The 13,542-nt window shown below is 44.1% G+C and overlaps 1 protein-coding gene across 1 annotated transcript in view; it reads left to right on the top strand.

Annotated features, from left to right (window-relative positions):
* Positions 1–274: 274 nt before the first annotated feature.
* The window catches only part of LOC121003065 (NXPE family member 1-like), a 1,048,328-nt gene continuing 1,035,060 nt past the window's right edge, over positions 275–13,542 (top strand). The window contains exon 1 of the mRNA XM_040434622.1: positions 275–330. The gene's annotated coding sequence lies outside the window, so the exon portion shown is untranslated. The remainder of the gene's footprint in view (positions 331–13,542) is intronic.

Consider the following 13,542-nt stretch of genomic DNA (forward strand, 5'->3'; position numbering starts at 1 on the left):
TGCACGTGCGAGTGGGAGCCATGTTTGCACATCGCTCCAGCGCCATACATGTACGGCACTGGTAGCGAACGGGTTAATGAGAGCTGTTATAAGGTAATTGCACATCTTTTGACAATCATTGACATACTATCTCAGGTGTACATGCCAAGCTCTGATAAACTAGTAAATAAATAGAAAATATGACAGTTACCCTTTAAACCTTCATGTATAACTCTCCTCCTATAGAGTCTATTATTTGCTAACACTTCCTTCTGCTGAGTATAGAGTGCAATCCCTTTGAGAGCATCTGCAAACATTCCTGTACATGAGTTCTACAGCCCTACACAACAGGTAAGTCCTGATACTAAATTTAGAGAATAATACTATGTAGTTGGAACAAATACATTGCCTGTTGCTACCTTTTATTCTCCTGCTGTGTGATATGGTATTTGGATTCTTTGTGTGCTCCAGACTGTTCTTGAGTTAAATGATCTAAGGTCACAATAAAATAGGGGTCAATGATGATGTGAGCTTGAGCCATTAAAACAGCAGTTGAGCTGGGACACACCACTGCTATTAGGATATGTGAATCTGTCCTTAAAGGGGACAACACAACTAAACTAACCTTCCTGGGGAACACATTTGTGGAAATGTCTGTGAAGTTCAAAGTGAGTGATGGTTGGGCTAGTGCTTCCATGTACAAGCATTAGAAATAGGACATTCTGTTGGTTCTGGTTAACACAACCACTCCCATAACCAGCTGGGAGAGGAGGACTAGGATATTACTTGCCCCCAACTCTTGGGTTTAAGGGGTGTACAGGATAAGAAAAATATGGCTATTTGTTCCATGACTATTGCCATAGCTGTCCACAGATATTGCCATGCCTCTGAACTGTCCTGGATCCAGCTGGGCAGTCCTGAAATTCAGCTTCTGTCCTGCGGTCCCAGGATGGCTGCTTGTAAAAAAAAAATTGTAAAAAAAAATAAAAAATACCTGTTATCTCCAAATGTAGTGTATGCATTGCTTAGACAATTCCACAAAAAAATATATGTTCAATATATATAAATTCTTGCAATATCACTTCTGAATCACAGTAGGCAAGAATTAAAACGTAACTTTTAATGCTAATATCTATAATAGGAGCCACTTCAATGTATATCAAAACATAGTAACATAGTACATAAGGCCAAAAAAAGACATTTGTCCAACCAGTTCGGCCTGTCATCCTGCAAGTTTATCCAGAGGAAGTGAGAGGAAAAAAAAACTGAGGTAAAAGCTAATTTTCCCCACTTTAGGGGAATAAAAAATTCCTTCCCAGGCCCCTAGTCTCCCACCCCCTACACAAGTGGCACATAACACAGTAGACTTACTGCACTACATACATATATATTTAATGTACAGCACCTCAACCAGTCTATGTTAATATAAAAAACTTGTTCAATTATTTATTATATTTGAATGTATCCGTATGGTGGGCCCCCAAAATAAATTTTACTGGTGGGCCCTAGGTACCCCAGTCCGACACTGCTAGTAGCTATAGCCTGTAATATTACGCTCCAGAAATACATCCAGGCCCATCTTGAATTCCTTTATTGTACTCACAATCACCACCTCCTCAGGCAGAGGTGGTGATGGTGCTCTTACGGTAAAGAATCCTTTTTCTATGTTTGTGTACAAACCTTCTTTTCCCTACGCCTCCACAACGGAGGGTAAACCATGGAGATTATCCCGCCTTCTCAGAGACAGGAAAACAGCTTTGTGGACCAGCCCATATAAGGCCCCCTCCCTCTTACCTCTCCAGTTGTTTTCCTGTCCCTTAAGAAGGTCAGGACTTGCCAGATGGATCAGTCACGCGCCCAGCCTTTTCGGTTTGTTATCCCGGCTCTGGCCGGAGGGCTGAGGCAGGGGATAGGGTCGCGGAACTCTATTAAAGTTCCTCCTTCCCTGTGGTTTTAAGCCCAGCGTTGCTGGCCACCCCGGGCTATGGACCCGCGTCCAGTGCGAACCGGCCCTGTTCTGCGAGCCGGGGGAGCGTCCTGGGCCTGGGAGCGCTCCCCACATCTTCCCCTATGCGCGCGCGCCGGCAGTTGGATTCTATGTGACGTCGGAGGCCGGCGCGTGATGCGAGGGGGGGGGGGGCGGAGCATATGTCGTCATCAGTGGGAACCAGGAAGTAAAAGAGCGCGGCTGCCGGCGTTCCAATGCAGCTCCTGCGCTCTTCTCCTGAGAAAGATGTCCCAGCAAGCTGACTATTCGCCCAGGCGGCCCACAGATACCTCCAGGCCCTCTAGCCTGGTAAGCCTCCTCCCATTACTAAATAACAGGTGCCTTATCCTGTATGGGGGTCTCCTTGGTGGTGGTTCTTTACCCTTTTCTTTTAAGAGACTAAGGATAAAACTTTTCCTCTCCAATTTTGTGTCTCTCAGGGTAAAGAATCCTCAAAAAAGGATCCACCTTTGAAGAAAAAATGCGTAATGTGCAAGAAATCGCTGTCTAGTACATACAAGAAATCATTGTGCCAGAAGTGTTGTGACAAGGTTGTGTCAGAGGAGACCCCATCTTTAATTGAAAGCCTGAAAACCATAATCAGAGAAGAAGTGGGTGCAGCTGTAGAAGCTAAGTTATCTACATTGTCTCCCAGACCATCTACCTCAGGAGCCATAGTCTCTAATGTGCAGGACTCTGACCTGGATGAAGGTGAAATTTCCTCTGGGTCTGACTCTGATATTTCAGATCAAGCAAGCGGTAAACCTCTGTTCAGTTGAGGGGACGGATTCCCTACTGAAAACCATTAGGGCTACAATAAACCTGGAAGAACCCAGAGAACCCCTTTCAGTACAGGACCAATTGTTTGCTGGATTAGGGGACAAGAAAAAACGAGTTTTCCCCGTCCACCCTAACATCCGAGCATTAATACACTTAGAATGGAGAGACCCTGAGAAAAAACAATCCGCCTCTAAGTGGTTAAAGAGAAAATACCCTTTCGCGGAAGAAGATTCTGTGGCCTGGGATAAGACCCCTAAAGTAGATGCCCCAGTAGCAAGAATCTCCAAAAAAACTGCCTATATTTGAAGACCTTGGTCTTCCTAAAGATCCGATGGACAAAAGATGTGAAAGCCTCCTTAAAAAGATGTGGGAATCTTCTACGGCCACTCTAAGACCAGGGATCTCCGCAACTTATACGGCAAGAACCCTGGGCCTTTGGTTGGGACAGTTGGAGTCAGGCACTCCACGAGAAGACATCCTAGCTTCTATACCAATGCTAAAACAAGCCGCAAATTTTATGGCAGATGCATCAGCAGATATAGTGAAGCTTTCAGCTAGATCTGCTGCCCTCTCTAACTCTGTTAGAAGAGCAGTATGGTTACGCACCTGGTCCGGTGACACAGCCTCCAAAAACAAGCTTGCACTCTGCCATGTGAGGGGGATAGGGTGTTCGGTACAGCCTTGGACGACATTCTAGAGACAGCTTCAGATAGGAAGAAGGGCTTTCCTACAGAATCAAAATTTTTTTCAACAAAGGTGGTCCTTTCGGTCCCAGAAGCGAGGTAGGCCGGACCAAAAAAGAAAGGACACTAGACCAGCCTGGCAGTCCAATAGGGGTAAAGGCAGAGGGTTCCTGTTTAACCCTGACAAATCGGCCCACACCTCTACTCAATGACGCCAAAGGCGTAGTGGGAGGAAGACTGTCCCAATTCTATCCTGCCTGGGTAAATATCCAGGCCTCTCCATGGGTTCTGTCAGTCATAAGGAACGGGTATAGTCTAGAGTTAAAAACCTGCCCACCAGACAGATATATGGAGAACCCTCGTCCGGGGTAGATAAGCCAACAAACTATGGATCATCAGTTGAGACTTCTGCTGGAGAAAGGGGCCATCATCCCAGTCCCAAAGCAGGAACAGAGGAAAGGGTTTTACTCCCCGATCTTCTTGATAAAGAAACCAAACGGCTCGTTCAGATTAATAATAAACCTGAAGATGTTAAACAAATACATCATATACAAAAAGTTCAAAATGGAAACCATAAAGACAGTCATCAGCCTGATCCCAAAAAGCGGCGCCATGGTAACATTAGATTTGGCAGATGCCTACTACCATATACCCATCAGAAAGGAGGATCAGAAATTTCTGAGACTGGCGACATGGTTCAAGGGAGAGCTGTGCCACTTCCAGTTCCGGGTACTTCCGTTTGGTCTCAGCTCAGCCCCAAGGCTTTTCACAAAGGTCATAACAGAAGTATCAAAGTTCTTTCACCTAAAGGAAATTCTATTTTTTCCGTATCTAGACGATTTCCTAATAGCAGCCCCATCATCGTATCGGTTACTCCTGCAGCTCCAGACAATCCGGACCACACTTACCAACCTGGGGTGGATAATCAATACGGAAAAATCCTGTCTCCTACCCTCAACCCAGATAAACTTTCTAGGAGTACTGTTGGACTCGGAGAAAATGATCTCTTTTCTTCCTCTGCAGAAATAAGATTTCCTGATCACGACAGTGAGAAGATTTCAGAGACCATGCTTGGTCTCTTTCAGAGATATGATGGTCATCCTGGGTCTAATGACATCCACTATCCCTTCAGTAAAGTGGGCACAGTTCCACTCAAGGACCCTCCAATCATTTCTCTTAAGAACCTGGGACAAAAAACTGATATCCTTAAACAAGAAGGTAAAAATACCTCAGGCAGTAAAGACATCCTTGAATTGGTGGGCAGATCGGAAAAATCTTTTGAAAGGAGTACCCTGGAGACCATCAGACCAGGTAGTTATTACTACAGACGCCAGCCAACAAGGATGGGGAGCCCACATGGAAGGGAAACTAGCTCAAGGCCAGTGGGGTCTCGTTCTGCAAAAAGCCTCCTCCAACAAGAGAGAATCGTCTGCGGTTTGGGAAGCCCTGAAAACATTTGCACCCTCCCTCCTGCAGAGGAATGTAAAGATCTTGTCGGACAACTCTACAACAGTGGCATACCTGAACAAACAGGGCGGCACAAGAAGCCTATCGCTAGCCCTGGTGGTGAGAAAAATCTTCTGTTGGGCAGAAAAGAATATTCAGTCTCTTTCAGCAGCCCATGTGAGAGGAAAAGAGAATCAGGTGGCAGACTTCCTCAGCCGGGACCAGCTAAATGCAGGAGAGTGGATGCTAAACCCTCAGGTATTCAAGCAGATCTGTTCCAGGTGGGGAACGCCGAAGATCGACCTGTTCGCCAGGAGAAAAAACAGACAGGTTCCGAATTTCTACTCTCTGGCAGTAGAAGATCAACCCTTAAAGGTGGATGCGCTCTCGGTACCCTGGCCACCAATCCTGTTATATGTATTCCCACCATTCTCCCTCATACAGCGGGTCATAGCAAAGATTTTGGAAGAAAGAGTACGAATCATCCTGATCACTCCATTTTGGCCCCGCAGATCATGGTTTCCGATCCTGAAGATTCTAGCAGGAGAAGAATTCTGGATCCTCGCCCAGACCTTCTACTTCAGGGTCCGGTTTCTCATCCTCAAGTCGCTCAACTCCGTCTGACTGCCTGGAGGCTGAAAGAAACATCCTGAGGAACAAAGGTTTCTCCGGGAAAGTTATCTCCACCTTACTTCTTAGTAGGAAACCGGTCACCTCGAAAATATATCTGAGGGCCTGGAAATACTTTCTACTCTTCGGGGAGGATAAATACGACCCATCAGGAGAACCTCAGATGTCCCTCATACTGGACTTTCTCCAAGCAGGGTTGGATAAAGGCCTCGCAGTAAGTACATTAAAAGTTCAGACAGCAGCCTTGAGTGTATTTATGGACTGTAAACTGGCTAACATAGAAATAATAAAAAGGTTTTTTAAGGCGGCCAGCAGGATTCGCCCTAGGTTAAGATCCCTAGTGCCTCCCTGGGACTTAAACTTGGTACTGTCCAAGCTTATGCACCCTCCATTTGAGCCAATTACAGATATACCCTTAAGAATTCTTACTCTTAAGACATCATTCCTGCTAGCCATCACTACGGCCAGAAGAGTAGGCGAAATACAAGCCTTTTCTATCCTGCCTCCATACCTTTCCGTTTCAGACGACAGGATCACGCTAAAACATGCTCCTGAATTCCTTCCGAAAGTAGTCTCTAAATTTCACTGCCAACAGGAAATTATCCTTCCCTCCTTTTTGTTCTAAGGCAAAGAACGAAAAAGAGACTTTTTCATAACCTGGACGTCAGGAGATGTGTCCTCCAATACCTGGAAGCCACTAAGGAGATTAGGAAGACTAATCAACTTCTAATTCAATACCTGGGCATGTTGAAGGGGAAAGCGGCCAGCAAGACTTCAATATCAAGATGGATCAAGTCCTGTATCTATCTAGCCTACCAGACAGAGGGTGTTCCTCCTCCACCGTTTCTCAAAGCTCACTCTACCAGGGCCCTAGCCACATCCTGGGCCGAGGGTGCTTCAGCTTCCTTAGAGGACATCTGCCGTGCAGCCACATGGTCCAATCCATGTACATTTTTTAGACATTACAAGTTAGATGTTTCTGCAAATAGGGATTTAGCCTTTGGGCGGAGGGTCCTATCTGCAGTTGTCCCATCCTAGGCTATTATCCTATGTTACTTCCTCCATGTTTACTGCCGTTGTGGAGGCGTAGGGAAAAGACTTACATTACTCTTACCGGTAATCGTTTTTTCCCTTTAGCCTCCACAACGGCAGGATGAATTCCCCCCCCCCCCCCCCCCCCCCCCAAATTTTTTTTTAAAAAAAATCTCTATATATAGATATACATTATTTAATACGTATTCATACTTATGTGTATATTCTATTGATGAAATATATATGCTAGAGCAGACTGGCTCTGATATTTGCTACTTTTGTTCTTTATTAAACCTTCCTTGCATTTATCTCTGAGTACTAGGTTACTAACTGGAGAGGTAAGAGGGAGGGGGCCTTATATGGGCTGGCGCGATAATCTCCATGTTTACTGCCGTTGTGGAGGCTAAAGGGAAAAACCGATTACCGGTAAGAGTAATGTAAGTCTTTCCTCCAGACGTAGAGGATGTCCCCTCATCACAGTCACAGTCCTGGGGATAAATAGATGATGGGATAGATCTCTGTACTGACCCCTGATATATTTATACATAGTAATTAGATCTCCCCTCAGTCGTCTTTTTTCTAAAGTGAATAACCCTAATTTTGATAATCTTTCAGGGTACCAGTGGCGTACATATAGGGGTCGCAGTTGCGACCGGGCCCGGCACTCCAGGGGGCCCGGCCGCCTGTGGACCCCTGGCCCTGCCCTGCAGTAGTACTGTGTGTGCTGGCGCTGCGCCTGCCAGTATAATAACCCGGGCGGCCGGCCCGGGGCCCACCGCCCAGTGTTTCGCTGTAGTGCCAGGCCTACCCCCCCGTCAGTCTCCTCCCCGCGCGGGTGCGGCGTGCCTCGTCATTTCCTGTTAGGCACCGGACATGACGTTTCCCTAGGTTTCCTCCAACAACGCCGAGACCTGAGACTCAGCAGGGAGAAGGGAGCGCGCAAAGAAGCCGGTGCCGACCGTCCGGATTGGAACTAGATAAGATTATTAAGATTTGTAAAATAATAAAAAATTGATCACTGAGTTCAGACTCAGAGTGGAGTCTGACTGGGCAATGTTACTGTCTGTATTGCCTTCATATGGTATGGTAAAATTAGATACTTCATTGGCCTATCAATGGCTTTTAACTCTGCTATATTTCTGTAGCCTGCAACCTCTGACTGCCCAGTTGGGCTGAAACTACTACACCAAACATGTTCTGGCAGTAATAGTAAATGGATATTGGTGCAAATCTGAGCTACTAGTCTATATAATACATATGTAGGCTACATATGTATTATATACTGTAGACTAGTAGCTCAGAATTGCACCAATATCCATTTACTATTACTGCCAGAACATGTTGGGTGTAGTAGTTTCAGCCCAACTGGGCAGTCGGAGGTTGCAGGCTACAGAAATATAGCAGAGTTAGGCTACTTTCACACCTGCGTTAAGTGCAGATCCGTCTGGTATCTGCACAGACGGATCCGCACCTATAATGCAAACGCTTGTATCCGTTCAGAACGGATCCATTTACATTATTCTTTTTAAAAACAGATCCGTCCTGACTTGCATTGAAAGTCAATGGGGGACGGATCCGTTTTCAATTGCACCATATTGTGTCAGTGAAAATGGATCCGTCCCCATTGACTTACATTGTAAGTCAGGACGGATTTGTTTGCCTCCGCATAGTCAGACTGACATCCAAACGCTGCAAGCAGCATTTTGGTGTCCGCCTCCAGAGCGGAATGGAGGCTGAACGGAGCAAAACTGATGCATTCTGAACTGATCTCACAAGCGGACCCGGAAACGCCAGTGTGAAAATAGCCTAAGGCTACTTTCACACTGGCGTTTTGAATTCCGTTTTTGAGATCCGTTTCAGGGATGTCACAAACGGCTCAAAACGGATCAGTTCAGCTCCAATGCATTCTGAATGGATAAGGATCCGTTCAGAATGCATCAGTTTGGCTCCGTTCAGTTTGGCCCAGCCGTTACTTTCAATGTAAGTCAGGACAGATCCGTTTTGACTTAGACTTTTTTTTTTTTTAAGAATAATGCAAACGGATCCGTTCTGAACGGATACAAGCGTTTGCATTATAGGGGCGGATCCGTCTGTTCAGATACCAGACTAATCCGCACCTAAACACGGGTGTGAAAGTAGCCTTAGTTATAAAGCCATTGATGGGCCAATGGAGTATTTTACCATATGAAGGCAAAAGAAATGCATGACAAAACCAGCTCTGCTACATAATGTAGCTGGTTTAACATGGGAAATGCATTGCTGGTACCTGATGCTGACACCTGCAGTTCTGAGTAAAAGTACATAGTTATGGTTGAGGCAACATCTGCTTATAAAGGGATGAACAGACTGAGCACATTGGGGTATACCTTCTTGTTCTTGCATTAGTCTTCAGCCTGTGGCTCTCTAGACCTGGTGGAAGTACAAATTTAGGCGGTTTAGGGGTGGAGGGAGGTTGGGGGGGCGGCAATGGGCCCCATGGATCAGTTTTGCACCGGGGCCCCATGGATTGTGTGTACGCCACTGCAGGGTACTGTAGTTGTCCCATTCCAGTTATTACTTTAGTTGCCCTCCTCTGGACCCTCTCCAGCTCTGCTATGTCTGCCTTGTTTACAGGAGCCCAGAACTGTACACAGTACTCCATGTGTGGTCTGACTAGCGATTTGTAAAGTGGTAGGACTATGTTCTTATCATGGGCATCTATGCCCCTTTTGATGCAACCCATTATCTTATTGGCCTTGGCAGCAGCTGCCTGACACTGGTTTTTGCAGCTTAGTTTGCTGTTTATTAAAATTCCTAGATCCTTTTCCATGTCAGTGTTACCGAGTGTTTTACCATTTAGTATGTACGGGTGACATGCATTATTCCTTTCTATGTGCATAACCTTACATTTGTGTTAAACCTCATCTGCCACTTATCTGCCCAAGCCTGCAATCTATCCAGATCCCTCTGTAGTAGTATACTGTCCTCTTTAGTGTAAATTACTTTACACAGTTTAGTGTCATCTGTGAAAATTGATATTTTACTATGCAAGCCTTCTACAAGATCAGTAATAAATATATTGAAGAGAATAGGGCCCAATACTGACCCCTGAGGTACCCCACTAGTGACAGTGACCCAATCTGAGTGTGTACTGTTAATAACCACCCTCTGTTTTCTATCATTGAGCCAGTTACTTACCCACATACAGACGTTTTCTCCGAGTCCGAGCATTCTCATTTTATATACTAACCTTTTATGTGGTACAGTGTCAAATGCTTTGGAGAAGTCCAGATACACGACATCCATTGATTCGCTGCTGTCAAGTCTAGAACTTACCTCCTCATAGAAACTGATTAAATTAGTTTGGCATGACCGGTCCCTCATGAAGCCATGCTGATATGGCATTATTTGCTTATTTCCGTTGAGAAGCTCTAAGATAGCATCTCTCAGAAAACCTTCAAACAATTTACCCACAACAGATATTAAACTTACCGGCCTATCGTTTCCAGGCTCTGTTTTTGGATCCTTTTTGAATATTGGCACCACATTTGCCATGCGCCAATCCTGTGGGACATTTCCTGTCAGTATAGAGTCCACAAATATCAGAAATAAGGGTCTGGCTATGACATTACTTAATTCCCTTAGGATACGGGGGTGTATGCCATCCACCCCTGGCGATTTTGTCTATTTTAATCTTTTTAAGTCGCTGTTGTACTTCTTCCTGGGTCAGACAGGACACTGTTAATGGGGAATTTTATTTTTACATTCTGCATGTCATCTGACAGTTTATTTTCCTCAGTGAATACATTGGAGAAAAAAATATTTAAAAGCTTTGCTTTCTCCTCATCGCTCTCTGCAACTCTCCCCTCATTACTCTTTAAAGGGCCAACACCTTCAGATTTATGAAAATGAATCGGAAAAGTGGCTCACCCCCCTATAGCTATGGATAGGTGCTTGAACCTAACATTGAATCACCCTATTCAATACAAAAACACTAAGCAAATTTGAATGGATAGGTAAGCACTCAACCACCATGGAGCAGGCACAATATTTGATATAAGATATAGGTACAATAAAATTAGAATAAAATACACTCTAAAATTACTAAAATAGTATAAAACTAGAATATAACTAAAACACACTATATAGAAATAAGGTGCAGATTGAATTCACGTTCCAACAGATAATGTCCTTTTCAACTGAATTCAATGATGAATGGTCGGCACCTGTATCCTTTGGTGTAATGTTAAATCCAAAAAATCGTGAAAAGTTTCGCGAGAAAAATCGAGAAAAAAATTGAATCGCAAGTAACAATAGTCCTATATTCGGTTGATATAGTAAGTCAGTGGTTGCCACTGCACACTCGCCTGACCTATAGATAAGGGATCTTCACACTAGCTAGTGTGCATTCAAATATATTTTCAAGTGAATTGTTACTTTTATTGGTAGCAACCTTTGCGTTTGGATATAACGTTGCATCCACCACAATCGCATCCAAAAGAGGTACAAATGATTATGTTGCCGCACTATACTGGTAACATGCGGATAATCGGTTGCTCACTGAGCACTCGCCCAACCTGCTGATGTGTAGTCCTCACACTGGCCTCTGTGCGCTCAGATGTATATTCTCAAGGTGGGTTTGAACCTGTGTTCCAGTGAAAACTTTCAGGTTGCCTTCACTGCCTCTCTGTCCCAATCTGCATGCAGTTCTCACGAGAGTTGAAGTGCAGGTTCACCTGATTCAGGTCTCTCCTTGTCTTTGCTGTTCCAGATTATTGAAAGATTATATTCGGATAATCCTAGAGTTAAAATCGCATGGCCATGCTTCAATTGTTTGTGGAATCTTTCATAGCATCGGTATCCAGCATCAGACGCGTTTCGAAGTCTAGCTGACCTCTTCCTCCAGTGGTTATACTCTGTATGCTTAGATCCCACTCTTTATACTCTACTAGGTGGTAAGTAAATTATGGAAAACAGATTCCAAGGAGAGCCATTTGGTCATAAATAAATCCCGGATTAGTGGATTTCAAAAAAGGGCAAAATCGATTTTGATGCAATTTTTCAAATACATGCGTTTTTTTTTTTTTTTTGTTTTTTTTCCGACAGGCATTTTTATCGCCAACACTTCTGAATCCAACTAGTGTTCATTCTCATGTGTCAGATGTTCTATTTTGGATATATTTTTTTCAAATATTTTCTTCAATGCGTTTTTTCGATGCGTTTTTGTTGCCTATACTGCTGGTTTGGTCATCTGATTCATTCTAATGCACCAAAATGATTAAAAATACTTTTATTCCTACAATATATATATATATATATATATATATATATATATATATATATAAAAAAAAAAGCAATTTGGGATATGGACTTGATTGATAAGCGATCGACATCCGGGATCCTGCTGGTGTAATGGGATGGAGGCCTGCCTCCGAGGGGACCACAGTGCCAACTTAATATGCACACCGCGGTCTTGCGTCAGAAGCAGGTGCCCACCCCCTCACAGGAAACCGAAGATCTCTAGCTCAACATTAAGACCTGCTGGAAATAAAGTCCCGAACTCATAGATTCGTCCAGATTCAATCCTGGACATCCGGTGGATATGATCACCTCCCCTCCAGTGTCGATCTACCTTCTCCAGCGCCGCAAATGTCAGTTTAGTGGGGTCTTTTTTATGAAACCTTTAAAATGTCTCGACATGAATGTTTGTCGAACCCATTTTTAATCTTAGTTATATGTTCGGATATCGTTGTTTTTAGTAACCGTTTTGTTCGTCCGATATATTGTTTCTGACAAGGGCACTGGATAATGTAGATGACACTGGAGGAGTTGCAGGATAAACTGTCCCTAATTTTCCAAGAGAACTGATTTTGTGTCACTTCTAATGTTTTTTTTAGGGAATACTGTGTGTTTACATGCAATGCATCTCCCACATCTAAAGAAACCATTTATGTTTGTCCAATTTTGGAACATAGAGGTTTTCTTTACTTTTTGTTGCCTGACGGAGGGCTCTATTTTTAGGCCAAGATTAGGCACCTTCGTAAAAGATATCAGAGGGACCTTTGGAATCAAATGGCTTATTGTTTTGTCGTCCAATATACACTCACCTGAAGAATTATTAGGAACACCATACTAATACGGTGTTGGACCCCCTTTTGCCTTCATAACTGCCTTAATTCTACGTGGCATTGATTCAACAAGGTGCTGATAGCATTCTTTAGAAATGTTGGCCCATATTGATAGGATAGCATCTTGCAGTTGATGGAGATTTGAGGGATGCACATCCAGGGCACGAAGCTCCCGTTCCACCACATCCCAAAGATGCTCTATTGGGTTGAGATCTGGTGACTGTGGGGGCCATTTTAGTACAGTGAACTCATTGTCATGTTCAAGAAACCAATTTGAAATGATTCGAGCTTTGTGACATGGTGCATTATCCTGCTGGAAGTAGCCATCAGAGGATGGATACATGTTCTCATTCTGTTTACGCCAAATTCGGACTCTACCATTTGAATGTCTCAACAGAAATCGAGACTTATCAGACCAGGCAACATTTTTCCAGTCTTCAACAGTCCAATTTTGGTGAGCTCGTGCAAATTGTAGCCTCTTTTTCCTATTTGTAGTGGAGATGAGTGGTACCCGGTGGGGTCTTCTGCTGTTGTATCCCATCCGCCTCAAGGTTGTGCGTGTTGTGGCTTCACAAATGCTTTGCTGCATGCCTCGGTTGTAACAAGTGGTTATTTCAGTCAACGTTGCTCTTCTATCAGCTTGAATCAGTCGGCCCATTCTCCTCTGACCTCTAGCATCCACAAGGCATTTTTGCCCACAGGACTGCCGCATACTGGATGTTTTTCCCTTTTCACACCATTCTTTGTAAACCCTAGAAATGGTTGTGCGTGAAAATCCCAGTAACTGAGCAGATTGTGAAATACTCAGACCGGCCCGTCTGGCACCAACAACCATGCCACGCTCAAAATTGCTTAAATCACCTTTCTTTCCCATTCTGGCATTCAGTTTGGAGTTCAG

This window comes from Bufo bufo, chromosome 6 (assembly GCF_905171765.1).
Source record: "Bufo bufo chromosome 6, aBufBuf1.1, whole genome shotgun sequence".
Classification (NCBI taxonomy): Eukaryota; Metazoa; Chordata; class Amphibia; order Anura; family Bufonidae; genus Bufo; species Bufo bufo.